Raw genomic sequence first — 26851 nt, 5'->3', positions numbered from 1 at the left:
TCTCCTGACTTCGTGATCCACCCGCCTCGGCCTCCCAAAGTGCTGGGATTACAGGCGTGAGCCACCGTGCCCGGCAAGTTCATCTATTCTTAATTAGCTTTGACCACACAAGATTTCCATAAGCCTTTTATAACCTAACCTGGTATGAAATTTTTTCTATTCTCTTTCTTTTCCCAACTTTCTATATTCACTCAATTTTATGTCTATCATTAAAATTTTGAAATAGGCCAGGCACGGTGGCTCATGCCTATAATCCCAGCACTTTTGGAAGCCAAGGCAGGAGGATCACTGGAGCCCAGGAATTCAAGATCAGCCTGGGCAACAGGGTGAAACCCTGTCTCTACAAAAAATACAAAAATTAGCCAGGTGTGGTGATGTGCGCCTGTAGTCCCAGCTACTTGGGAGGCTGAGGTGGGAGGATCACTTGAGGTCAAGAGGCAGAGGTTGCAGTGAGCTGAGAATGTGTCATTGGACTCCAGCCTGGGTGACAGAGTTAAGACCCTGTCTCAAAAAAGGAAAAAAAAAAAAAGAAACAACTTTTAACTGCAAAACTAGACAAAAGTATTTTTTAAAAACAAAAACACATGTCCTTATGCCTTTTTATAACTCTTTTCTCACCAAAAACATCTTGGGCTTTTTGTATACTTAGTATACAGGATTGTTTTCCCTTATTTCTAGTAGTTTCAATTACATACACTTAAACCAATATTATTTTTATTTACCAAAGATTACTAAAAAGTCATATGAACTTGAAAAGCATTTGGTTTTATTTACTTAATTTATGAGCATTCATTTATTTACAAGTCAATTTGGTACCATGTAGACAATACAGAAACACAGATATGTACACATGTATACATAAAAACACAAATGTAAAGCCCTTATAGTTAGATTTTTTTTTTTTTGGTGTGAGACGGAGTTTGTGAGACAGTCTTCCTCTGTCGCCCAGGCTAGAGTGCAGTGGCATGATCTTGGCTGTCTGCAACCTCCACCTCCCAGGTTCAAGTGATTCTTGTGCCTCAGCCTCCCAAGTAGTTGGGACTATAGGTGCCCACTACCATGCCCAGCTAATTTTTGTATTTTTAGTAGAGATGGGGTTTCACCATGTTGGCCAGGCTGGTCTCGAACTCCTGACCTCAATTGATCCAACCCCCTTGGCCTCCCAAAATGCCGGGATTACAGGCATGAGCCACCACACCAGCCCTGTAGCTTTGATTTTTAAAACTAGCCATGAGACACATAACATTCACTAGCTTAAAAGGACAGTTGGATTCAAACTATGCCTTGTAAATAGAACAAATCAAAGCTTATCTGTCCCACATAAAGGGAGCCTTTATTGAGTTTTAGAGGAAACAGGATAGCAAATTTACATCTCAAAGCCCAGAGAGAGAATTTAAGCTTTTTCAAGGACTTTGGATGTGTTAGAGGAAGATTAAAAATGGATGCCAATGCCAGGCTGAACACTTGGGGAGACCGAGGCGGGCGGATCACTTGAAGCCAGGAGTTCAGGACCAGCCTGGGCAACATGGTGAAACCCCGTCTCTACAAAAAATACAAAAAGTTAGCTGGGCGTGGTTGCTTGTGCCTGTGGTCCCAGCTACTGGAGAGGCTGAGGTGAGAGGATGGCTTGAACCTGAGACGCGGAGGTTGCAGCGCACTGCACTTCAGCCTGCATGACAGAGCCAGATCCCGTCTCAAAAATAAAATACAATAAAATAAAAGATGCCAGGCCGGGTGCGGTGGCTCACGCTTGTAATCCCAGCACTTTGGGAGGCCGAGGGGGGCGGATCACGAGGTCAGAGATCGAGACCACGGTGAAACCCCGTCTCTACTAAAAATACAAAAAAAATTAGCCAGGCGTGGTGGCGGGCGCCTGTAGTCCCAGCTACTCGGAGAGGCTGAGGCAGGAGAATGGCGTGAACCCGGGAGGCAGAGCTTGCAGTGAGCCGAGATTGCGCCACTGCACTCCAGCCTGGGCGACGAGTGAGACTCCGTCTCAAAAAAAAAAAAAAAAAAAAAAAAAAAAAAAAGATGCCAAAGGTAACACAGAATCACAGGAATTTGCCACCGAATTGAATAAGGATACCAATTTTAGTTAGATAGGTAGCTTCCTATTGTCTTTTTCAGCTGGATGACTGAGCTCAGGGTGGAGGCCACTGAGGAGCAAAACCAAGCATTTGCAGCCTCTAGGGCCCAACACTCACACATGGAAAAGGCAGGTGCAGCTTGCCTTTTTCTCCTCTGTAAAACGGGTGTAACTGAAGTATAACAGACCCTTCCTGGGCAGCTCAGATCTGGCCTTGCCAGGTAACGACGCATTAAAAAACAAAACAAAAAGATATAAAGCTGACTGTGAAAGGCGTAAAGTATAATATATTGTATTTCTTTGAAATTGGGACACATTTTGAACTGATGGGCGCTTGTAATTGGTAATTCTCTTCCTTCATACCTTTCTTCCTTCCTAAAATATGATGTGTCTTTTTTTTTTTTTTTTTTTTTTTTTAAGAGGTGAGTTTTCCAGGCTGGGGTGTCTGTTTATTCACAGGCATCATCCCACTACTGATTAGCATGGGAATTTTGACCTGCTCTGTTTCCAACCTGGGTTCACCTCTCCTTAGACACCCTGGTGGTCCTCTGCTCCTGCGAGGTGACCATACTGATGCCAAACTTAATGCAGACATCCAGTCAGCATAGCACACTACATCCCAGAACTCCTGGGCTTTGTGAGCCCATCCTCTCTCAGCCTCCCGAGTCATGGCACTACAGGTGTGTACTACCATGCCCAACAATGATGTATCTTGCCATCGATTCTATCTTACAGTCATTCACATCTTGGATTAGATAAAATATGGCAGATTCAATGCTGAAATTTTCCTGGAGATATGGAAGAAAGAGTAAGTGATATTTCATGTACCAGAACTTTGAAAAATCCTCTCTAAATGTCCCACTATTTCCGCACAAATCCGCCCCCGCCTGTGTTGTGGCCATGACACCTTCCCCTCCTCTTGAGCCTGCCAGCCCTTGCCAGGTTCCTCCCAGCTCCTCATCTTTGCCTTCACTTTCTCCTTACTCTCCTCTTCCACCCCTTAATCTGCCCCCCTCCCCCAGCCCTTCCAGGTCTCCATCTCTTTATTCTAATTTAGCCTTCTCTCTCTCTCTTCGCTTTTCCACTTCCTGTCCCCAGCAGCACCCCATCAAGTAAAATGAAGCACCCTCCAAGGAATCTACCTTCTTAGAAAGCGAAGAGCAGGGAGACAATTATACGTACTTAACATTTAATATTTTTTGTGTTTCATGGATAATAATATCTACCTCATGAGGCTTTCGGGAGGATTAAAAGAGAGAGGGAAGGTAAAACACTGGGCAAGCGGCTGGCGCATGTTAAGAATTCACCAAATGTTAGCTGACATTATTTACTGTTGTTCTGTAAATGATTGTACAATCCATACTGTAACAACACAGGGAAGAGGAAAGAAGAAAAAGACCAAAGGAATAAGAATCACCTAGAGAATCAACACCATATATTTTTCTAGTAGTAATCATAAACATGCCACAATGAATTTGATTTTTGTGCTTTTCCTGCGACAGAGCATTCTTATGAATCATAGCTCATAAATGAAAATATCAAAGGGTGGAAAGAAAGTCGTGTATTTTTAATGTATTTTAACATGTAGCATTTTGTGATGTTTTTAGATCGTGACAAAGAGGAAATTACTGTCATCTTCATCCTTTATCTAGTATGAAGCTCTTTTTTTTTTCTTTGTTTGAGACCGAGTTTTTGTTCCTGTTGCCCAGGCTGTAGTGCAATGGCACTAACTTGGCTCACTGCAACCTCTGCGTCCCGGGTTCAAGCAATTCTCCTGCCTCAGCCTCCCGAGTAGCTGGGATTACGGGCACCTGCCACCATGCCTGGCTAATTTTTTTTTTTTTTTGAGACGGAGTCTTGCACTGTCGCCCGGGCTGGAGTGCAGTGGCACAATCTCGGCTCACTGCAACCTCTGCCTCCCGAGTTCAAGCAATTCTCCTGCCTCAGCCTCCTGAATAGCTGGGATTATAGGCGCCCGCCATCATGCCTGGCTAATTTTTTGTATTTTTAGTAGAGACGGAGTTTCACTATGATGGCCGGGCTGGTCTCGAACTCCTGACATCATGACCTGCCTGCCTCAGCCTCCCAAAGTGCTGGGATTACAGGAGTGAGCTACCGCACCTGGCCCACCTGCTAATTTTTTTCTTTTTTTTTTTTTGTATTTTCAGTAGAGATGGGGTTTCACCATGTTGGCCAGGCTGGTCTTGAACTCCTGACCTCAGGTGATCCGCCCGCCTTGGTCTCCCAAAGTGCTGGGATTACAGGCATGAACCACTGCGCCTGGCCCGAAGCTCTTTTTCTTTAGAAGACCATGCTGCAGAAACTTCAAAATACAAAAGAATGCTACTATCTACTATTCTGGTAAAGTATTTTAAGAGGACTGCAAAAAACTAGGGTAATAGTTTTTAAAATGCTTCCTTGTTTCTAGTAATGGAATGTAAGAGGGAAACTGTGGAGTTTAAGTCATAACTTGTGGCCTTGGTCGTCAATTCACATCATGTGATTGGAAATTGAAGATACTGCCCCAAAGGCTGAGACTGGGAAACAGACCCTATGCTGTGGACTGAATTGTACCCCCGACCCCAAATTCACATGTTGAAGCTCTAACCCCCAATACGGTAGTATTTTGTTTTGGAGATAATTAGGGTTAGATGAGCTCATGAGGATGGGGCCTTCATAATGAGATTGGCATCTTTATAAGAAGAGACACCAGAGAGTTTGCTCTCCTACTACAAAGAGTCATGTGAGCCCACAGCAAGATGATGGCTGCCTGTGAGCCAAGAGAAGAGGCTTCAGAATGAAACCTACTTGCTGGCACCTTGATCTTGGACTTCCAGCCTCCAGAACTATGAGAAGTAAATTCCTGTTTAAACACTCAGCCTATAGTGTTTTGTTACGACAGCCCAAGTTGACAGCTGACTAATTACAGTCTGGTGGCCTCCGTTATCAAAGTCAGCAATGAAATTAACATAGAGCTTTCTTAGGCCTGCTTTTCCACACAGAGGGCAATCTCCTAAAAGTAGTGTGAACATTGGGACAACGTGATCCTTCTGTAGTTCATAAGCATCATGCCTGGGTTTTCGCATTCCTGTGTGAGCTGTGCCTCCCTCAAACCTTGTTATGGCATCGGCACATTACCCATCTGATGTGAAAAAGAAAAAAAAAGAGGAAGAAAATATAATTAAAAGGAGAATCAATGTGAGAGGGAAGGACATATGCATAATACTGTAAAACCAATGGAAGGCTTGATGAAACTCAAAACTAGGAAGTTCTATTTTAAGAAATCGCAACATGCAGCTTAACTGTTTCTGGATTTCTTTGCCGGCTGAAAAGTGGGGATGATGAATTGACACCCACTACAGGGGCATTTTGCTGGCTCAGCAAGTTTCATGCAGCTGCTTCAGTGCTGACTACTGCAGTAGCCGCTGACAGCATCTCCCGAGGGTCCCCAGCTAAGAGCCCTTAGACTACATGAGTGGACTAGGACACAAATTACCTGTGCCAAAAAGGTTTGCCTTGCCTTTGGGAAAACCTCATCTTCCCTAGAGGGAAATTCTTTTTTTTTTTTTTTTTTTTTTTCTGGACAGAGCCTCAGTCTGTCACCCAGGCTGGAGTGCAATGGTGCGATCTTGGCTCACTGCAACCTCCACCTCCTGGGTTCAGGCAGTTCTCATGCCTCAGCCTCCCGAATAGCTGGGATTATAGGTGCGCGCCACCACACCCGGCTAATTTTTGTATTTTTAGTAGAGAAGGGGTTTCACCATGTTGTCCAGGCTGGTCTCAAACTCCTGACCTCAGGTGATCCGCTTTCCTTGGCCTCCCAAAGTGCTGGGGTTATAGGTGCAAGCCACAGCACCTCGCCATGGGAAATTCTTAATCCAGTTCTTTTTGGGGCTCTGAGAGAGAGTATAAATATGATAAATTAAAGGCAGTTTCCCAGGGAGCTATGTGACACTAAAAAAAAAATTCTTCTTCTCTTCCTCCATTTTGCCATATATTTGTATTCTTTCACATGTGGTGGGAGAACATTTTGCTTCTTACTAAGAGAAATGTCTTACGTTGAGGGGAAATGGTTCTTAGTTTAGAAAATTACCTTGCTGGCCCCTAGGGTTGCTGACGGTGAGACTCAGCTTCAGGGCAGAATGGGCTGCACAAAGAGGGTATTTGGATGTGAGACCTTTGGGAGATAATTTTGAATTGTCCTGCCCAGTAAGGTGGGATGAATATTGAATTCCTGGAGATAGTTCTGGAAAGAGGGTCAGGGAAGAGAAGGGAGGGACTGTGGAAAGGTTTGCAGGGGTGTCCAAACTTTTGGCTTCTCTGGGCCACATTGGAAGAAGAAGAATTGCCTTGGGCCACATATAAAATACACTAACACTGATGATGCTGATGAACTTAAAAAAAAAAAAACTCAAAAAAAAATCACATAATGTTTTAAGAAAGTTTATGAACATTTTCACTACTGTTCGGTTCTTGAAGGAAAAAAAAAAAAGAAAGTTTACGAATTTGTGTTGGGCCACATTCAAAGCCATCCTGGGCCACGGGTTGGACAAGCTTGGTTTAGACAAAGGAAGGTGGAGGGGTTGACTTAATGTGCAGGTAGCCCAGTGTGAGGCCTGAGAAGGGAGAACCAGCAAAACATGCAAAACGGCAGGGATGCTTCTGGATTCTAGCAGTCAATAAGAAAATGGTGGCTGTGCAGTGCTGTGAAGAACGCCTCTCCAAAGCTTTATAGATATCTGCTGCACACAACTGCTTTGGGCAAGTTATGGCTCCAAGAAATCAAGAGGGATCTAGGGTCCAGTGGTAGGACCAAGACAAGGGAACAGCCATAGTGCAAGGCACAGGAATTCAGTGGGAATAGGAAATGGGAGTGGGAGCTGGCCACCAGAACAAAACCCCAGGAATGCATAGCTTGAGCTATTTAGATGCAAAGGTTAACAGAAAGGGCAACTTGCTGAGGCTGAGGACTTCCCAGCTGTCAGATCTGAGTCACGTGGAGGAGTAAGGGCGTGGTTGTACTCTTGGGCACTGGAAGAGATCAAGTCCCATCCAAGTAGGGGATGGGGGTGGGGGGTTGGGGGGCAGTAGGGGGGGGTCCAGAAGAGGGAGGACATGCCCACAGCTATCCTCGACAGTCCTGCCTATCCTCTGGGGGAAAAGTCAAACCCCAGATTTCAAAATGGCTTCAAAGCAAATTCTGATCTGCTTCATGGTCTAACTTTAGAGATGTCTGAGCGTGTGAGTGGGCAGCTGGATGGATGAGATGGTTTTTTTATACTTTTAAAATTTCTTCTGTTTATTCCCATTCTTTCATATTTGGCAAAGTCATTTTGAAAGCCTGCTACAACTGTGTTAAGGATGTCAAATATAATTTTCAAATAGTTAAGAATGTAACATAAGTGAGCCCTTGTCAAAGATGTGTTTAGCTCTCTAATGAGGACACCAGCAAGATGGCAACACCAGTTCAAAGTTTATATGTAGTCGGTGAAAAGAAGAATGCAGAAAGATGGCAGAGTCAGATACAAAACAGGTCCTGACAGAGCAATAACTGTAACCTTTGGGCTTATCTTTTCTACCGGAGAGAAATCATTTACTTCTCCACCAGAAAAAAAAAAAAAACTTTGCAAAACATATTAATATTTTATAGATTAAATCTAGCTTTTCAGAACTTAGCCTGATCAACTGCAAATAGTAAGTCAAGAGGCCAGGCATGGTGGCTCACCCCTGTAATCCCAATACTTTGAGAGGCCAAGGTGGGAGGATCACTTGAGCCCAGGGGTCTAAGGCTGCAGTGAGCTATGATTTTGCCACTGCACTTCAGCTTGGGTAACAAAGTAGGACCTTGTCTCTATGAAAAAAAATAATAAGTAGGTCAAATGAAGTTATATCCCTTAGAAAAGCAGATGAGTGTTAGGAAGGTTGTTACACAATAGTCAGTCATGTGGCTTTGAAAGGGCATGCGGTAATCTTTGTGCTGAATTTCCAATTTTTGGATGATTTTTCTTAAGGGAAAGCAGGGGACTAGATTATTGTCCTCACTTAACTCACAGAGCTAAAGGGGAACAGCAGAGTCTTGGAGCCACCATGATGGGGTAGAAGTAATAAAGGGAAAGAGAGATGGTTGAAACTCGAGAAATAAAAAGAAGACTGCCTCCCCTCCTGGAGAGTCTTCTTTTACTTCTAAAACCAGATTTTTCTGCTACTGATCTAATAAAGGGACTGCTGGTCTCTTATATCCATCAATACCTTCTGTGCTACCACTTGGGGACCCTTGAGTTTGCACTGGAGTCAAAACATTGTAGGGAACCCAGGCACTGCCCTATCCACTAGGGGTGACAGAGTTAAATGTTAAAATCTCTTTGGGACATTTTTGCAATATCTAGCAACATTATTTTTTTAATTGTGGTAAATTTATACATAACTTAAAATTTACCATTTTAACCATTTTAAGCATATGGTTCAATAGTATTATGCACATTGACATTGTTGTGCTATTATTACCATCATCCATCTCTAGAAGTTTTTCATCTTCCCAATTTCTTCCCCCTACAACCATTGGCAGTCACTATTCTACTTTCTGTCTGTATGAATTTAACTATTCTACTCATGTAAGTAGAAATGTACAATATTTGTCCTTTTGCATCTGGCTTATTTCACTCGGTAGAATATCTTCAGTCTGTCCATGTTGTTGCATGTGTCTGAATTTCATTTCTTTTTAAGGCTGAATATTCCCTTTTATGTATATACCACATTTTGTTTATCCATTTGTTATGGTTTTGCTGTGTCCCCACCCAAATCTCATTTTGAATTGTAGCTCCCATAATCCCCACATGTCGTGGGAGGGACCCAGTAGAAGGTAATTGAATCATGGGGGCAGGTTTTCCCCATGCTGTCCTTGTGATAGTGAATAAGTCTCACAAGATCTGATGGTTTTATAAAGGGCAGTTCCCCTGCGTATGTTTTCTTGCCACCATGTAAGATGTGCCTTTGCTCCTCCTTCACCTTCTGCCATGTTTGTGAGGCCTCCCCAGCCATGTGTGCGTCCATTAAACCTCTTTTTTTGTTTGTTTGTTTTGTTCTGAGACAGAGTTTCACTCTTGTTGCCCAGGCTGGAGTGCAATGGCTCGATCTCAGCTCATGGCAACCTTTGCCTCCCAAGTTCAAGGGATTCTCCTGCCTCAGCCTCCCAAGTAGCTGGGATTACAGGCATGCACCACCATGCCTGGCTAATTTTGTATTTTTAGTAGAGATAGAGTTTCTCCATGTTGGTCAGGCTGGTCTCCAACTCCCAACCTTAGGTGATCTGCCCACCTTGGCCTCCCAAAGTGCTGGGATTACAGGCGTGAGCCACCGTGCCCGGCCAAACCTCTCTTTCTTTATAAATTACCCAGTCCCAGGTAATTCTTCATAGCAGGATGAAAATGAACGAGTACACCATTCATCCACTGATGCCTATCAACATTTAAAATGAACATACTCTTTTGATCCAGCAAGTCTATTTCAAGGACTTTGTCCTATGCATATACTTGCGTATATACATAAAGATGGTATTTGTAGAAGACCCTCTTGGTTGCTACCCAACAGACATTTCATCCTTTCTTCTTGCCAAGGACCTTGAGTTTCTTCAGGTATCAGGATGTTCTGTGATCAGGACAAGCATGTTCTTCCACAGCTCCAGGGATTAATCTTAACTGGTATAAGCCAATAAGAGTAATTATTTCCCTCTTTAACAGTGATTGGTTTATGGATGGGTATGTTCTAGCTAATGATTTGTGAAGGGAAGTCTGTGGCAGGACTTCTGGGAAAAGTTTTCTTCCCTGAGAAAAAGAGATGTGAGAGAAGAAATTGATTTCTTGTCTTTGAACAGAGCTGAATCATGCTGGGATGGCTGGAACAGTACACGCCATCTTACTTCCAAACCCAGGGCAAAAAATCAAACACTCTGAAGATGGCAAGAGAAATATGGAAAACACTTGGTCCCTTAATGATATTGTTGGACCACTAAATTAACTCATCCTGGGACCACCTAGCTGCAGATCTCTTGTTATGTAAGATAATAAATCCTATGGTTTACTTATAGTTGGGTGTTCTGTTATTTTCATTCTAAAACACTAATTGATACAGTGTTTATTGCAGCATTGTTTGTAATAGTGAACACCCTAAATGTTAATCAATAGAGGACTCATTAAATAAATTATGTTACATCCATACAATAAAATACTGTGCAGTTGTAAATAAAAAGAAGTGGATTTATATGCAGATATGGACTAAGATCTAAGAAATAGTGAATAGGGGCTGGGCACGGTGGCTCACGCCTGTAATCCCTCTGCCTTGGGAGGCCAAGGCAGGCGGATCACGAGGTCAGGAGATAGAGACCATCCCAGCTAACATGGTGAAACCCCGTCTCTTCTAAAAAATACAAAAAATTAGCCGGGCATGGTGGCGGGCGACTATAGTCCCAGCTACTCTGGAGGCTGAGGCAGGAGAATGGCGGAGCTTGCAGTAAGCCGAGATTGCACCACTGCACTCCAGCCTGAGTGACAGAGCAAGACTCTGTCTCAAAAAAAAAAAAAAAAAGAAAAAAAAGAAATAGTGAATAGGAATAGCAAAGTACATAAACATTTCTAAGTAGGCTCCTGTTTGTGTGTTAAAAAATATACGCATATATACATTTGTGTAAATACAGAAAATTTATGCAAGTGTATGCAACAAATTTTTAATAAGGTACCTCTGGGGAATGAGGCTAGGAGTACCAGGACGGAAGGGAGACTTACTTTTTATTTTATGCTTCTCTTTAAAGTTTATATTTTTATACTGAGATCATGTATTACTCTTTCAATTTAAAAAGAAAGTTCAAAACCACTACCACCATAGCAACAATACTAATATCAGTTCAGAGTGTAAACTGCCAACTTCCAGGCACTGTCTTTTGCAGTGAGCCAGCCCCGGATCTGCTTAAAGCTGATAGAGGCTTGACTTCAGAAGGTAGAGGCAGGACTTTCAAAAGAGGCACATCGTAGGTGGAATCTGGTCCAAGAAAATTTATCCCCAAACATAGGGTTAATTGAGCCCCCTGTTTTGTCTTTTGTAACTACCCTAAGGCTGATATTCAGCTAGGATACATTGGCATGGGCACATCATTTATAACTGGGGTCCATTCTGACTGGGCTGGTCCCCTTTCAGAGTATTTTGTGCCCATGAGGGACCAGCTGTTAAATATCTTGAATATCGTGTCTAACCTGTTCCACTCAGTATGCCTACCTCTTCTTGTGCCTTCAACCATCTGAAGATGTCCTTAACTGTTGGTTAGTAATCTTGTCTCCTGATAGTGAACATTTTCGGGGATGTATTTGGCCGCAGGTAATATAATATCAACTAAAATAGTTTCAACAATATACAGTTTTTGGGCTGGGCATGGTGACTCATGCCTGTAATCCCAGCACCTTGGGAGGCTGAGGCAGGAGGTTTGCTTGAGTCCAGGAGTTCGAGACCAGCCTGGGCAACAAAGTGAGACCTTGTCTCTATAACAAACAAAAAAAGTAGCCATGCATGGTGGCATGTGCCCATGGTCCCAGCTACTCAGGAGCCTGAGGCAGGAGGATCGCTTGAGCCTGGGAGGTTGAGGCTGCAGTGAGCTGTGATCACACCACAGCTTGGGCAACAGAGTGAGACCATGTCTCAAAACAAACAAACAAACAAACAAACAAGCAAACAATACAGTTATTTTGTATAACAAGTCTGGTTAGTAGTGGGCAGTTTTGGGGTTAATCAGGTGGCTCAGTAGCGTCATTGGAGACCAGAAGCCTTCTCACTTTTCTTTCTGCCATCTCGGCATGTTGACAAATCTCCCCGGCGGCCATCAGATGGCTGCTGTAGCACTGAGTATTATCTTCACATGACAGCACCCTAACAAGATGGTTAAGGAGGAGGATATAGTGGACCTTTTCCTCTTGTGATTCTTTCTCTTATTTTTAACAAATGAGTAAAATCTTCCCTAACAGCTATGAGTAGGTGTCCACTTGTGTTTTGTTTTGTTTTGTTTTGTTTTGTTTTGTTTTGTTTTGAGACAAAGTCTCGCTCTGTGGCCCAGGCTGGAGTGCAGTGGTGCGATCTTGGCTCACTGCAACCTCCACCTCCCAGGTTCAAGCAACTCTTCTGCCTCAGCCTCCTGACTAGCTGGGACTACAGGCACACACTACCATGCCTGGCTAATTTCTTGTATTTTAATAGAGATGGGGTTTCACTGTGTTGCCCAGGCTGGTCTCAAACTCCTGAGCTCAGGCAATCCACCTGCCTCAGCCTCCCAAAGTGCTAGGATTGCAGGTGTGAGCCACCGTGCCTGGCCCCACTTGTGTTTTACTAGCCAGAACTAAGTCATGTGACTACCCTTAGACCAACCAATTACTGACAATGAGGATGAGCTTTGGACTAATTATGATTAATCTTTTTCAGTTGTGCATACTGACCCTGGATCAAATCAGGTTTCTGCCTACAAGAAGGAAGAAGAAATGGCAGCTAGGTAAGTAATCAGCTATGACTGGCACTAATACCTTTTTAGTTTGTGTTCTCTTTAACTTGGAATTCCATCAATAGTCTGTTGCTCAGCTGGGCACGGTGGCTCACACCTGTAATCCCGGCACTTTGGGAGTCCAAGGCAGTGGATAGCTTGAGGCTGGGAGCTTGAGACCAGCCTGGCCAACATGGCGAAACCCCGTCTCTACAAAAATTAGCCAGGTGTGGTAGCTTGTGTCTGTAGTCCCAGCTACTATGGAGGCAGAGGTTGCAGCAATCAGAGCTGGTGCCATTGCACTCCAGCCTATGTGACAGAGTGAGACCCTGTCTTAAAAAAAAAAAAAAAAATAGTCTGTTGCTTCTTTCTGTTTTGAAATAATGTTCATGTGTTTCTTATTATAAAAGTAATGTATGCTCATTGCTAATTAAAGGGAATATAGAATACACGGAGAAAATAAATCAACACGTGTGTGTGTGTGTGTGTGTGTGTGTTTGTATGTATTAGGGTTCTCCAAATTAACAGAACCTATATGATATATATGTTAATTAATTTATTTATTTCTGAGATAGAGTCTTGCTCTGTCGCCCAGGCTGGAGTGCGGTGGCATGATCTCAGCTCACTGCAACCTCTGCCTGCCAGGTTCAAGCAATTCTCCTGCCTAAGCCTCCCGAGTATCTGGGATTACAGGTGCTCACCACCATGTCTGGCTAATTTTTTATTTTTAGTAGAGACAGGGTTTCACCATGTTGGCCAGGCTGGTCTTGAACTCCTGACCTTGAGTGATGTGCCTGTCTCGGCCTCTCAAAGTGCTGGGACTACAGGCGTGAGCCTCCACGCCCGGCCTGAACCAATATGATATATATGGATATATAGGAAGATATCTATTGTGACAGATTGGTTCACGTGATCGTGGAGGCTGAGAAGTCCCATAATCTGCCATATGTAAGCTGTAGATTGTGACATTGTGGTAAAATAAGAAATACATATTTGTTCTCTGTCCCTGGTTCCTGGCACAGAGCCCCCAATCCCTTGGAATTCCTGGGTGATAGGAGGATCTTTTGTTCTAATTAGGTGACTCTTGGTGGGCTTCTGGATGGGAGTCACCATCCAGTCACCCTAATACATACACACACACACACACACACACACACACACACACACAGATACGTGTTGATTTATTTTCTCCGTGTATTCTATATTCCCTTTAATTAGCAATGAGCATACATTACTTTTATAATAAGAAACACATGAACATTATTTCAAAACGGAAAGAAAGAAGCAACAGACTACTTTTTTTTTTTTTTTTTTTTTAAGACAGGGTCTCACTCTGTCACATAGGCTGGAGTGCAATGGCACCATCTCTGATTGCTGCAACCTCTGCCTCCAGAGTAGCTGGGACTACAGACACAAGCTACCACACCTGGCTAATTTTTGTAGAGACGGGGTTTCGCCGTGTTGGCCAGGCTGGTCTCAAGCTCCCAGGCTCAAGCTATCCACCAGTCACTTGGTCACCAGAAAGACCAAGCCATGATTAGAAGCTTAGAACTTTCAGCTTCAACCCCCATCCTCTGGGAACGTGAGAAGGACTGGAGACTGAGTCAATAATCCATCATGCCTATGTGATAAAGCTGCTATAAAAATCCCTGAACTATGGGATTCAGAGAGCTTCCTCGTTGCTGAACACATGTAGGTACCAGAGGGTGGCGTGCTGACAAGGGCACGGAATCTCCATGCCCCTTCCTACATACCTCACCCTATGCATCTATTCTCTTTGGTTGTTCTTCTGTATCCTTTTTAAGGTCCTTTATAATAAATGGGTAAACATAAATAGTTTCCCTGAGTTTTGTAAGCCACGCTAACAAATTAATTGAACCTGAGGAGGGATTAATGGAAACTCCCAATTTATGGCTGGTTGGTCAGATGTACAGTCACAACCTGGAGAACTTGTGACTGGCATCTGAAGTGGGGGCACTCTTCTGGGACTTCTTGTGGGACTGAGCCCTTAACCTGTGGTATCTGACGCTAACTCCAGGTAGATAATGTCAGAATTGAGTTAAATTGTGTATACCTAGTTGGCACCTGATGGAGAATTGGCTGATGACACACATTTTGGTGACTAGAGGTGGAGTATTGAGTGGTGAGTGTGTGAGGGTAGGGAAAGCAATTTGGTTTTTCCTGTCTCAGAGACCAGGAGAGTTGGTGATGTAGTTCCAGTCCAAGCCCAAAGGCCTGAGAACCAGGGAAGCCAATGGTATAAGTCCCAGTTCTAATCCAAAGACCTAAGAACAGGGTAGAGGGTGGGGTGTGGCGGATGGCGTGTATCCTGGTCAGAGTCTGAAGGCCTAAGAAGTGGGAGGCTGATGGTTCAAGTCCCAGTCTAAGTCTGAAGGCCTAAGAACTGGAAGCACTGATGTCTGAGGGCCTGAGAAGATGGATATCTGAACTTTAGCTGAGAGAATGAATTCACCCTTTCTCCGCCTTTTCATTCTATTTGGGTTCTCAACAGATTGGATCATGCCCACCCACATTGGTGAGGGTATCTTCTTTACTCAGTCTGCTGATCCTGATGCTAATCTCTTCCAGAAACATTCTCACAGACACACCCAGAGAGAATGTTTTACCAGTTAGCTATACATTCCTAAGCCCAGTCAAACTGAGACATAAAATTAACCATCACAGAATGTATGTGTATGTGCATATATATATATGTGTGTGTGTGTGTGTGTGTGTATGATGATCTAGTTTAGTATCTCTGTGTGTGTGTGTGTGTGTCTATGATCTAGTTTAATATCCTATCTATTTTCACTTAACATTTCATGATGAACTTGCTGTCTCCCCTCTTGGTCCCAGCCCCCTCTTCACACTTGTCCAAAATAAGGAAAAGAAGCACAGAATACATCATAAGTCTCAGTGAAGTGATTAATTAGATCAAAGTCACTTTTGATTTGGAAATGTCCTTGTTTCGTCGCTCCTGACTGGTCTCCACATGGGCATGCCATCTTAACACTGTCCACTGAAGAGCACACTCCTGGGTTCCGAGGACATTTGGACACCTGGGTGCAACATGAGAATGAGGGAACATACTCTTCTCCAGGCTGTCTAGAGCTTGACATTGGGACTGACCACACCTTCATGTAGAAACTTGGCCTCACCCTTGCAGGCCTGACAGAGTTTTCTGCACCTAAATCTCAGCTTGAATGGTAACTCCTACATCTCTATGTGTTGTAGGAGGGACTCAGTGGGAGGTAATTGAATCATGGGGGCAGTTCTTTCTCATGCTGTTCTCGTGATAGTGAATAAGTCTCACGAGATCTGATGGTTTTATAAAGAGGAGTTTTTCTGCACAGGTTGTCTCTCTTTGCCTGCCGCCATCTACCTAAGACGTGACTTGCTCCTCCTTGCCTTCTGCCGTGATTGTGAGGCCTCCCCAGCCATGTGGAACTGTAAGTACATTAAACCTCTTTCTTTCGTAAATTGCCCAGTCTTGAGTATATCTTTATTAGCAGCATGAAAATTCTGCTAATAAACACCTGTATCTCCCAACAAGCTGATAGCTTCAACTGTTATATAAAGTATACATATGCTCAGTGTTGGTGAGAAGGGTTAATCTCTGTCTTCATGAAACATTGCTCATTCCTTCAGTGTGTCCTTATGTTGGATTATAGGGAGCTGTGCACAGGAGTCTCTCTTGCTAAGCTGGACCTCTGGGAGCCACAGATGGGAAACCGTTTGCCCCTCGCATAAGTTCCCTGATTATTCAATGTGTCCCCAGTATACTGTCACTTCAGGAGGCTTTACTTTAGAAGAAACATGGTCTATGATGGTGCTATGGATTATCTGTTTTTGTTGTTGTTTATTTGTTTTTTGAGACTAAGTCTCGCTCTGTTGCCCAGGCTGTAGTGCAGGGGTGCAATCTCGGCTCATTTAAACCTCTGCCTGCCAGGTTCAAGTGATTCTCCTGCCTCAGCCTCCAAAGTAGCTGGGATTACAGGCACCCACCACCATGCCTAGCTAATTTTTGTATTTTTAGTAGAGATGGGGTTTCACCATGTTGGCCAGGCTGGTCTTGAACTTCTGACCTCAAGTGATCTGCCCACCTTGGCTTCCCAAAGTGCTGGGATTACAGGCTGTTTTTCTTAATGTATAGTTAATTTTGGTTACAGAGCTGGCAGAGACAAATGCCTGCTGGCAATAGGATTTAGACCTATTATCTGAGGACGGTTCCTCAAAGCTCCAAGTGAAGGAAAAAAGAGATAAAAGCAGATCTTTTCTTGCAATTCTATTCCTTCAGGCCATGAAACTTAAATGTCATCTTTTAGGTAATGGAAAGCCATGAAAGGCTTTAACCTTAACTCTATGAGGACCTCCTTGGCAACATGTGGCAGATTATATTTTCCAAAGATGGCCACAATGTCTCCCATCCCCCATACCTTTCTGCAATGTGACCTTGTCATTCCCTCATCAAGAGGTGGATTGAATTCTCCCATTGAATCTGGCTGGCCTTAGTGATTCCCATGTGAGGTTACCAGATTTAGTAAATGAAAATGCATGATGCCCAGTTGAATTTGAATTTCAGATGAACAACAAATGGCATTTGTTATATATAAGTATGTCTCGTTAATATAGTTTGGATGTTTGTCTCCACGCAAACCTCATGTTGAATTGTAATCTGCAATGCTGGAGGTGAGGCCTAGTGGGAGGCATTTGGGTCGTGGGGGCAGATCCCTCATTTCTTGGTGATGTCTTTGTGATAGTGAGTGAGTTCTCAAGAGATGTGGTCATTTAAAAGTGTGTGGCACCTCCCTCCAACTTTCTCTTGCTCTTACTTTTACCATGTGAAGTGCCTGCTCCTGCTTCATCTTGTGCCATGAATAAAGGTTCCAGAGGCCTCCCCAGAAGCAGATGACAGAACTATGTTTCCTGTAAAACCTCAGAACCCTGAGCCAATCAAACCGTTTCTTCTTATAAGTGACGCAGCCTTAGGTATTTCTTTATAGTAATGCAAGAATGGCTTAATACAGACAATTGGTAGTTGGGGTGGTGCATTGCTATAAAGATACCTGAAAATGTGAAAGCAGCTTTGGAGCTGGGTAACAGGCAGAGGTTGGAAGAATTTGGAGGGCTTAGAAGAAGACAGGAGGATAAGGAAAAGTTTGGAACTTCTTAGAGACTGGTTAAATGATTGTGACCAAAATGCTGATAGTGATATGGACAGTGAAATCCAGGCTGACAAGGTCTTACATGGAAATGAGGAACTTATTGGGACTTGAAGCAAAGGTTGTGCCTGTTATGCCTTAGCAAAGAGCTTGGCTGCATTCTGTTCATGCTCTAGGAATGTGTAGAAGTTTGAATTAAAGAGAGATGATTTAGGGTATCTGGCAGAGGAAATTTCTAAGGAGCAAGGCATTCAAGAGGTAGCCTGGTGGCTTCTAACAGCCTAGCTACACTCAAATGTAGAAGCAAGTAAATGACTTAAAGTTGGAACCTATATTTAAAAGGGAGACAGAGCATAGAGAAAATTTGCAGCCTGATCATGTGGCAGAGAAAGAAAATGCTTTTTCTGGAGGGGAGTTCAAGCAGGCTGTGGAGCAACCACTTGCTAGAGAGATTTGCATGACTGAAAAAGAGCCAAGTGTTAATAGCCAAGACAATGGGAAAAAGGCCTTGAAGGCATTTCAGAGACCTTCAGGCAACCCCTCCCATCACACCCTCTGAGGCCTAGAAGGACTAAATGGTTCTGGGGGCCAGGCCCAGGGCCCTGCTGTTCTATGCAGCCTTGGGACACTCCTTTCCACATCCTGGCTGCTCTAGCTCCAGCCTTGGCTCAAAGGGCCCCAGATACTTCTCATGCTGTCACTTTGGAGAATACAAGTCTCTGTAAGCCTTGGTGGCTTCCACATGGTGTTAAGCCTGCGGGTGCACAGAGTGCAAGAGTGAATGAGGCTTGGCACCCTCTACCTAGATTTCAGAGAATGTAGGAAAAGCCCAGGTGCCCAGTCAGAAGACTACTGCAGGGGCAGAGCCCCACAGAGAACATCTACTGGGGCAGTGTGGAGGGGAAATGTGGGGTTGGAGCCCCTACACAGTCTCCACTGGGGCACTGCCTAGTGGCGTCGTGAGAAGGGGGCCACTGCCCTCCAGATCCAAGAATGATAGATCCACCAGCAGCTTGCACCTTGTGCCTGGAAAAGCTTCAGGCTCTCAACAACCTGTTAGAGCAGCTTCAGGGGCTGGACCCTGTAAAGCCACAGAGGTGGAGCTGCTCAAGGCCTTGAGAGCCCAGCCCTCACACCAGTGTGCTTTGGATGCGGGACATGGAGTCAAAGGAGATTATTTTGGAGGCTTACGATTTAATGACTGCCCTGCTAGGTTTTGGATTTGCACGGGCTCTGTAGCCCCTTTCTTTTGGCTGATTTCTCCCTTTTGGAATGGGAGTATTTACACAATGCCTATGCCCCCATTGTATCTTGGAAGTAAATAACTTCTTTTTAATTTTATAGGTTCACAGATGGAAGGGACTTGCCTTTTCTTAGATGAGAATTTGGACTTTGGACTTTTGAGTTAGTGCTAGAATGAGTTAAGACTTTGGGGAACTATTGGGAAGGCATGATTTTATTTTACAATGTGAGGACACAAGATCTGGGAGGGGCTGGGGCAGAATGATATATTTTGGATGTCTGTCCCTGCTCAAATCTCATGATGAATTGTAGTCTGCAGTGCTGGAGGTGGGGCCTGATGGGAGGTATTTGGGTCATGGGGATGGATCCCTCATGGCTTGGTGCTGTTTTCAAGATAGAGAGTGAGTTCTTGACACATCTGGTCCTTTAAAAGTGTGTGGCACCTCCCCTCCCACTCTCTCTTGTTCCTGCTTTTACCATGAAGTGTCTGCTCCTGCTTCATCTTCTACCATGAGTAAAAGCTTCCTGAGGCCTCCTCAGATGCTGAGCAGATGCTGGCACCATGTTTCCTATAAAGCTTGCAGAACCATAAGCCAGTTAAACCTCTTTGCTTTGTATTTCTTTGTAGGAATGCAAGTACAGCCTAATACACCCATGCAATATTTGTATTTTATCTGGCAAACCCTACTGGCATGTAACCAATAGAATGTGGCAGAGGGGATGCACATGACTCAAGGATGGATTACAAGAAGCCTTGAGCTTCCACTTTGATCTGTTAGAACTCTCACTCTCCTGATGCTTCTCTTAGGACACTCTCTCTAGCAGCCATGGTATGAGAAGCCAAAACCAGTCAAAGATCTCAGTTGAGTCCAGCCTTCGAGTTATGCCAGCCCAGGCACCAGGCATTTGAGTGAGGAAGCCTCCAGAACAGGCTTTCCAAAAGAACTTTTTACAGTCATGGAAATGTTTAATATCTGTACTGTCCAATGTAGTAGACACTAGCCACATGTGACTAGCAAGCCTTAAAACGTGATCAGTGCCACCTAGTAACTAAATTTTAAATTGTATTTAATTTTAATTCACATTTAAATAGCCACATGTGACTAGTGGCTACTGTACTGGACAGTGCACTTCTCGATGATTTCAGCACCCAGCCTTTGGAGTCACCCCTACCTGTTTGCATCTTCCTAGCTGAGGCCCCAAGCACTGTGGTGCAGAGAAAAGACACCCAAGAGTGCCCTGTTCAAATGCTCAACTTGCAGAATCTGGGAGCATAATAAAATGATTGTTTTATGTTGCTAAGCTTGGGGTGGTTTATTCTGTAGCAATAGATAATCAGAACAAGGCGACATGTGCTAAGAAGAGACTAAGTAGAAGAGGGTTCCAAAATTAAAGGCCCCGGGGCCAGGAAGTGAGTTAATGAAGAGAATAGGCCTGGGGACTACGGCCAAGGCCCAGGTTGGTGGAAGATCTGAGATCTGGGCTCTACTTCTTACTATCAGGGAGATCTCAAGCTAGTTTTTTTTTTTTTTTTTTTTTGTGAGATGGAGTCATGCTCTGTCACCCAGGCTGGAGTACGGTGGCGTGATCTCGGCTCACTGCAAGCTCTGCCCCCAGGTTCACGCCATTCTCCTGTCTCAGCCTTCCGAGTAGCTGGGACTACAGGTACCCACCACCACGCCTGGCTAATTTTTTGTATTTTTAGTAGAGATGGGGTTTCACCCTGTTAACCAGGATGGTCTTGATCTCTTGACCTGTGATCTGCCCACCTTGGCCTCCCAAAGTGCTGAGATTACAGGCATGGGCCACCGCGCCCGGCCTTCAAGCTATTTTTAACTGGGCTCTACTTGTTACTAGTAGGGAGATCTCAAGCTACTTTTAACTTTAACCCTCAATTTCTTTCTTTCTTTTTTTTTTTTTTGAGACAGAGGAGTTTCACTTATGTTGCTCAGACTGGAGTGCAATGGTGCGATCTTGGCTCAATGCAACCTCTGTCTCCTAGGCTCAAGCGATTCTCCTGCCTCAGCCTCCATAGTGGCTGGGACTACAGGAGCACACCACTATGACTGGCTAATTTTGTGTTTTTAGTAGAGATGGGATTTCATCATGTTGGCCAGGCTGGTCTTGACCTCTTGACCTCAGGTGATCCGCCGCCTTGGCCTCCCAAAGTGCTGGGATTACAGACATGAGCCACCACGCCCGGCCTAATCCTCAATTTCTTAACCTACAAAGTGGGACTAAAATACCTACACAGGTTGGCTGAACATGTTGTTGGAAGATCAAGTGAGCCTTGATAGGAGAACACATTGTTTGTTCATCACATCAGAATCTACCTCTCTTATACCTGCTCAGTCCTCAACTCTGCAATAGCTTTGAAAACCGGCCATCAAAGCTCTCATTTCACTTGCAAGAACTCGAGTCTTAGGAGCCAAGTTCTTACTACACACACATTGATCTTGAATTGAGTTGCTCTGGAAAATTGTCAACTGCACCAGAAAAATCAACATTTTTTGGGCACAATTTAGATGAAAACTCACTGTTAAAAGAAATCTCATTGTTTTTCTGTGGATTCTGTGTGCTCGGTTTCTATGACACCTTCAACTCTGTGTACTTGGCTAAAGCTGGTTTCCAATAACAGTCATCCAGGTGGTCTTGGGAAGCAAAGCCCACTTGTCTGGATGGACTTGCTTCAGGGACTGGGCATCTGTGTTTGGGGTCTCAATGCCCTCTTAGATGTTGGGAGCATCAAGGGAATTGTTGCTTGAAAGTGAATTCTGGCTGAGAAGGAGGAGTGAGCTCACGTGTAATATCTAGGGAAAAACATGTGAAATGTGTATAGTCAATACACACTAGACTTTAGGAAGAATGATTTCAAAAAAGGTCAAGAGAAAGATAAATAGCCATAGGCATGATCCCATGTTTGAATGGAAAGAGCGGGGACTTTAGAATGAGGCAGCCTTGGGTTTGAACTCTGGTTCTGCCACTTACAGCTTCAATGATCTCTGAGGCAGTTTTCTTATCTGTACAAGGGGTATCATACCTACCTCATAGGGAATTGTGAAGAGTAAATTAGGACATAACAATACAGATATTTAATCATTTAAAATAAATATAAAAATATTCAATATGCAATACAATAAATCAAACAGATATTCAATACATACATAGATGTTTGGTAAATACAGAACTCCCTCCAAAGAGAAGGTGGCTCAGGAAGGCTGGGGGCTCTTGAAAATAAAGTGGGACAACACAACAGCCAATCATCTTGGTGAGGAAGGAAAAGGCAAGCAGCAAAAGCTGTCAGAAATCAAACAGGAATGTGGTTCTGCTTTTCCACCTACAAAGAAGCAAAGATGAAAACGAGTAAAAATGTCCAGTGTTGAAGATGATTTAGGGGCTTGCATTCCCTCTCCCTACTGAGTGGGAAGGTAAATCCCACATGCTTCTGGAGGCCAATTCGACAATTTCTTAATATCTTAAAAATCCAGCAGTCCTCTTTCTTGAAATGTATCTTAAGGGAATAATTAGAAAAGTTAACCAAAAAGAATATTCAAGGGTGCTGTTGATTAATACCAGAAAACTAGAAACAGCCTAAATATCTAACAATGATAAATTGGCTAAATAATTGCTTTAACTATATAAGAGAATAATGTAGCCATAAATGTAGATGATGTAGATCTGTATTTATTGACACAGATTGATATTCAAAAAATGTAACGTGACAATGCAGGCTAGCAAATAATATGAATAATATATATCTAAAAGTACATATTTGTTTAATGTTGACCTGGAAATATACCTGCTATGGTTTGAATGTATCCCCCAAAGTTCATGTGTTAGAAATTTAATCCCTAATGTAGAGGTGTTGAGGGGTGGGATCTTCAAAAGGTGTTTAGGTCATGAAGGTTATGTCCTCATGAATGGATTTATGCTATTACCACAGGAGTGGGTTCCTTATTGTTGGAGTGGTTCCCCTATTGAAGGATGAGTTCAATCCCTTTTTGTCTCTTTCTAACTCTCTCACCTTCCACTATGGGATCATGCAGCAAGAAAACTCTCACCAGATGCCAGCCCTTCAATTTTGGATTTCCCAGCCTCCAGAACTGTAAGCCAATAAATTTCTATTCATTATAAATTACCAGCCTGTTGTATTCTGTTATAGCAACATAAAATGGATGAAGACAATGTCTATCTTCATATTAATTGCTTAAATTGGTCGGTGGATAGGATGTGCTTTTAATTGATATATAATTCACATACCATAAACTTCACCACTTTAATGTATACAATTCAGTGTTTTTTAGTATATTCACAGAGTTGTGCAATGATCATCACCATCTAATTCCATTTTCATCCTGAAAGAATATTTTCACAACCTGAAAAAGAAACCCCATATCCATTAGTAGTCATTTCTCTTCCAAGTCCTTGGAAACCACTAACCTACATACTCTCTCTATAGATTTGCCTATTCTGGACACTTCATGTACATGGAATCATACAATATGTGACCTTTCATGTCTGAATTCTTTTAGCATAATGTCTTCAAGGCACGTCCACATTGTAGCATGTCAGTACTTTATTCTTTTCTATTGCCAAATAATATTACATTGCCATATTTTGTTTAGTCATTCATCAGATGACGGACATCTGAGTTGTGTGTACCTTTTGGCTATCATGAATAATGCTCCTATAAACATTTGAATACAACTTTTGTGTGAACATATATTTCAATTATTTTGGGTTTATACTTAGGAGTGGAATTGCAGGCTCATATAGTAATTCTATGTTTAATTTTTGGACTAATCCTCAAACTGTTCTCCACAGTAGTTGTACCATTTTACATTCCCATCAGCAGCATGTGAGATTTCCAATTTCTCCACATCCTTGTCAACACTTGCCATTTTCTGTTTTTTTTTTTTTTTTTTTTTTTTTTTTTTGAGATGGAGTCTCGCTCTGTTGCCCAGGCTGGAGTGCAATGGCATGATATCCACTCACTGCAAGCTCCACCTCCCGGGTTCATGCCATTCTCCTGCCTCAGCCTCCTGAGTAGCTGGGACTACAGGTGCCCGCCACCATGCCTGGCTAATTTTTTTGTATTTTTAGTAGAGATGGGTTTCACTGTGTTAGCGAGGGTGGTCTCGATCTCCTGACCTAATGATCTGCCTGCTGTGGCCTCCCAAAGTGCTGGAATTACAGGCGTGAACCACCGCGTGGCCCACTTTCTCTATTTTTATAATAGCAACCCTGTTAATGGATGATGTAACGTGACATCTCACTGTCATTTTGATTTGCATTTCCCTCATGACTGACAATGAGCATCTTCTCATCTCCTTACTGGTCATTTATCTTCTTTGGAGAAATGTCACAATCCTTTGCCAGTTGGTAGGATTTTGATTGTTTCATTTTGTTTTTCTGCATTTCTTATTTGAATGCAACAGCAAGAGTTGCTTGTGTAAGAACAAATAAAAGAACCAGGATAGAGCCCCGTGTGATGGTACATGCCTATAGTCCCAGCTACTTGGGATGCTGAGTTGGGAGGATTGCTTGAGCCCAGGAGTTCAAGTTCAGCCTCAGCAATATAATGAGACCTTGTTTCATTTAAATGTGTGTGTATATATGTATGTATGTGCGCAAAAGATTTGACCAGACTTCACAAAAGAAAATATATGAATACCTAAGGCCAGGTGAGGTGGCTCATGCCTGTGATCCTAGCACTTTGGGAGGCTGAGGTGGCCGGATCACCTGAGGTCAGGAGTTTGAGACCAGCCTGCCCAGCTTGGTGAAAGTCCGTCTCTACTAAAATACAAAAAATTAGCCGGGCTTGGTGGTGCATGCCTGTAATTCCAGCTACTCGTGAGGCTGAGGCAAGAGAATCACTTGAGCCTGGGAGGCAGAGGCTGCAGTGAGCCAAGATTGTGCAGCTGCACTCTAGCCTGGGTGACAAGAGTGAAACTCCATCTCAAAAAGAAAAAAAAAAGAAAATATATCAATAAACATACTAAAAGGTGCTCAACATCATTATTTATCAGAGGAAAGCACATTAAAACCACAATACAATACCACTACCTAACCGCTAGAATGACTAAAATTAAAAGATTGACAGAACCAACTGTCAATCTTGCTGGTAAGGATGTGGAACAACTGGAACTCTCATACATTGCTGGTAGAAATGTAAAATGTATAACCACTTTGGAAAATAGTTTGGCAGTTTCTCAGAAAGTTAAGTTAAATATATACTTACCATGGAACCTAGCACTTCTAGGTATTTACCCAAGAGAAATGAAACATATGCCCATGAAAAGACTTACGGATGAATGTTCATGGCATTATTTATAGTGGCCCCAATCTGAAAATGACCCAAATGTCTATTAACAGAGGAATGAATAAACAAACTATGGTATAGTCATACTGTAGTTGCCTGACAGGTTCTTCCTGCCCACTGCACAGACAAAACCAATTCATTAAGACCGTAGTATTGTAGTAGAGAAAGGATTTAATTAATGCAAGACCACCTAGTGGAAGGACTGGTGTTATCTCTCAAATCAGTCTCCCAAGGGCTTGGAAGTTAAGGTTTTCAAAGAATAGTTTGGTGGGTGAGGGACTAGGGAATGAGTGCTGCTGATTGGTTGAAGATGCAATCATAGGGGTATGGAAAACAGTCCTTGTGCACTGAGTCTGCCTCTGGGTGGGGGGCCGTGGACCAGTTGAGTCATGAGTCACAAGTCCAGGTGGGGTCAGTTGGGTTCCAGAATGGAAAAGTCTGAAAAACATCTCAAAAGACCAATCTTAGGTTCTACAATAGTGATGTTATCTGTTGGAGCAAATGGAGAAATCACAAATCTTGTGACTTCTGGCCATGTAACTCCCGAGCAGTAAGGAGTTATAGAGACTATACCTACAGCTGGGCACAATAGCTCATGCCTGTAATCCCAGCACTCTGGGAGGCTGAGGTGGGAGGATTGCTTGAGCACAGGAGTTCAAGACCAACCTGGGCAACATGATGGGATGCCATCTCTACAAAAAATACAAAAACTAGCTGGGTGTGGTGGTGCACACCTGTAGTCCCAGCTACTCAGGAGGCTGAGATAGGAGGATCGCTTGAGTCTGGGAGGTTGAGGCTGCAGTGAGTTGTGATGGCACCACTGCACTCCAGCCTGGGTGACAGAGTGACACCTGGTTTCAAAAAAGAAGGGAAGAGAAGGGAAGTGGAAGGGAGAGGTGGAGGCAGGGAAGAGGAAGGGGAAGGGGAGGGAAGGGATTACACCTATATTTTAGCAGAGTTCATGTCTCCTCTCATAATCCTAATCTCATGGCCTTTCATTAGTTTTGGTCCCTGAGCAAGGGGGCAGAGGTTAGTTTTAGGGAGGGACTATTATCATCTTTGTTTCCAAGTTAAACTGTAAGCTAAATTCCTCCCATGGTTAGCTTGGCCTGTGCACAGGAATGAGCAAAGATGCCAGCCTGCGAGGCTAAAAGCAAGATGGAGTCAGCTGTGTTATATTTCTCTCACTGTCATAGTCTTTGCAAAGGCAGTTTCAATACAAGGGTTACTACGCAATAATAAAAATGAACAAACTGCTGATGCATGCAAGAACATAGATACTTCTCAAATATATCATGCTAAGCAAAGAAAGCCTTATACAAAAGAGTACATGCTGTGTGAATCTATTGACATGAAATTGCCAGAGGCTGGGGGTGGGAGAAGGAATTAACTGCAAGGAGGCAGTCAAGGGAACTCAGAGGGTGATGGAAATGTTCTCCAACTTGATTGTGATGGGGGTTTCGTGATGGAGTGAGCATCTAAAAACTAATAGAACTGCACAGTAAAAAGGTACATTCAATTGCATGCAA

The 26851-nt window shown here is 43.4% G+C and overlaps 1 protein-coding gene and 1 non-coding gene across 10 annotated transcripts in view; both read left to right on the top strand.

Annotated features, from left to right (window-relative positions):
- B3GNT2 (UDP-GlcNAc:betaGal beta-1,3-N-acetylglucosaminyltransferase 2) overlaps positions 1 to 26851 on the top strand; it is a 238288-nt gene that overhangs the window by 63744 nt on the left and 147693 nt on the right. For 8 of the 9 annotated variants that reach the window (XR_010115718.1, XR_010115715.1, XR_010115717.1 and 5 more), the window contains exons 2-3: positions 12542 to 12608; positions 15950 to 16045. The gene's annotated coding sequence lies outside the window, so the exon portion shown is untranslated. Of the gene's footprint in view, positions 1 to 12541; positions 12609 to 15949; positions 16046 to 23046; positions 23106 to 26851 lie in introns of all 9 variants that reach the window. The other variant, XR_010115719.1, reaches the window with a different exon arrangement.
- On the top strand, positions 5131 to 5234 carry LOC129463347 (small nucleolar RNA U13). The gene has a single exon (XR_008651135.1). It is a non-coding gene; the product is annotated as a small nucleolar RNA U13 (small nucleolar RNA).

This window comes from Symphalangus syndactylus, chromosome 14 (assembly GCF_028878055.3).
Source record: "Symphalangus syndactylus isolate Jambi chromosome 14, NHGRI_mSymSyn1-v2.1_pri, whole genome shotgun sequence".
In the NCBI taxonomy this organism is placed as follows: Eukaryota; Metazoa; Chordata; class Mammalia; order Primates; family Hylobatidae; genus Symphalangus; species Symphalangus syndactylus.
The sequence above is the reverse complement of the archived record's forward strand: the minus strand, read 5'-3'. Positions and strand labels throughout refer to the sequence as shown.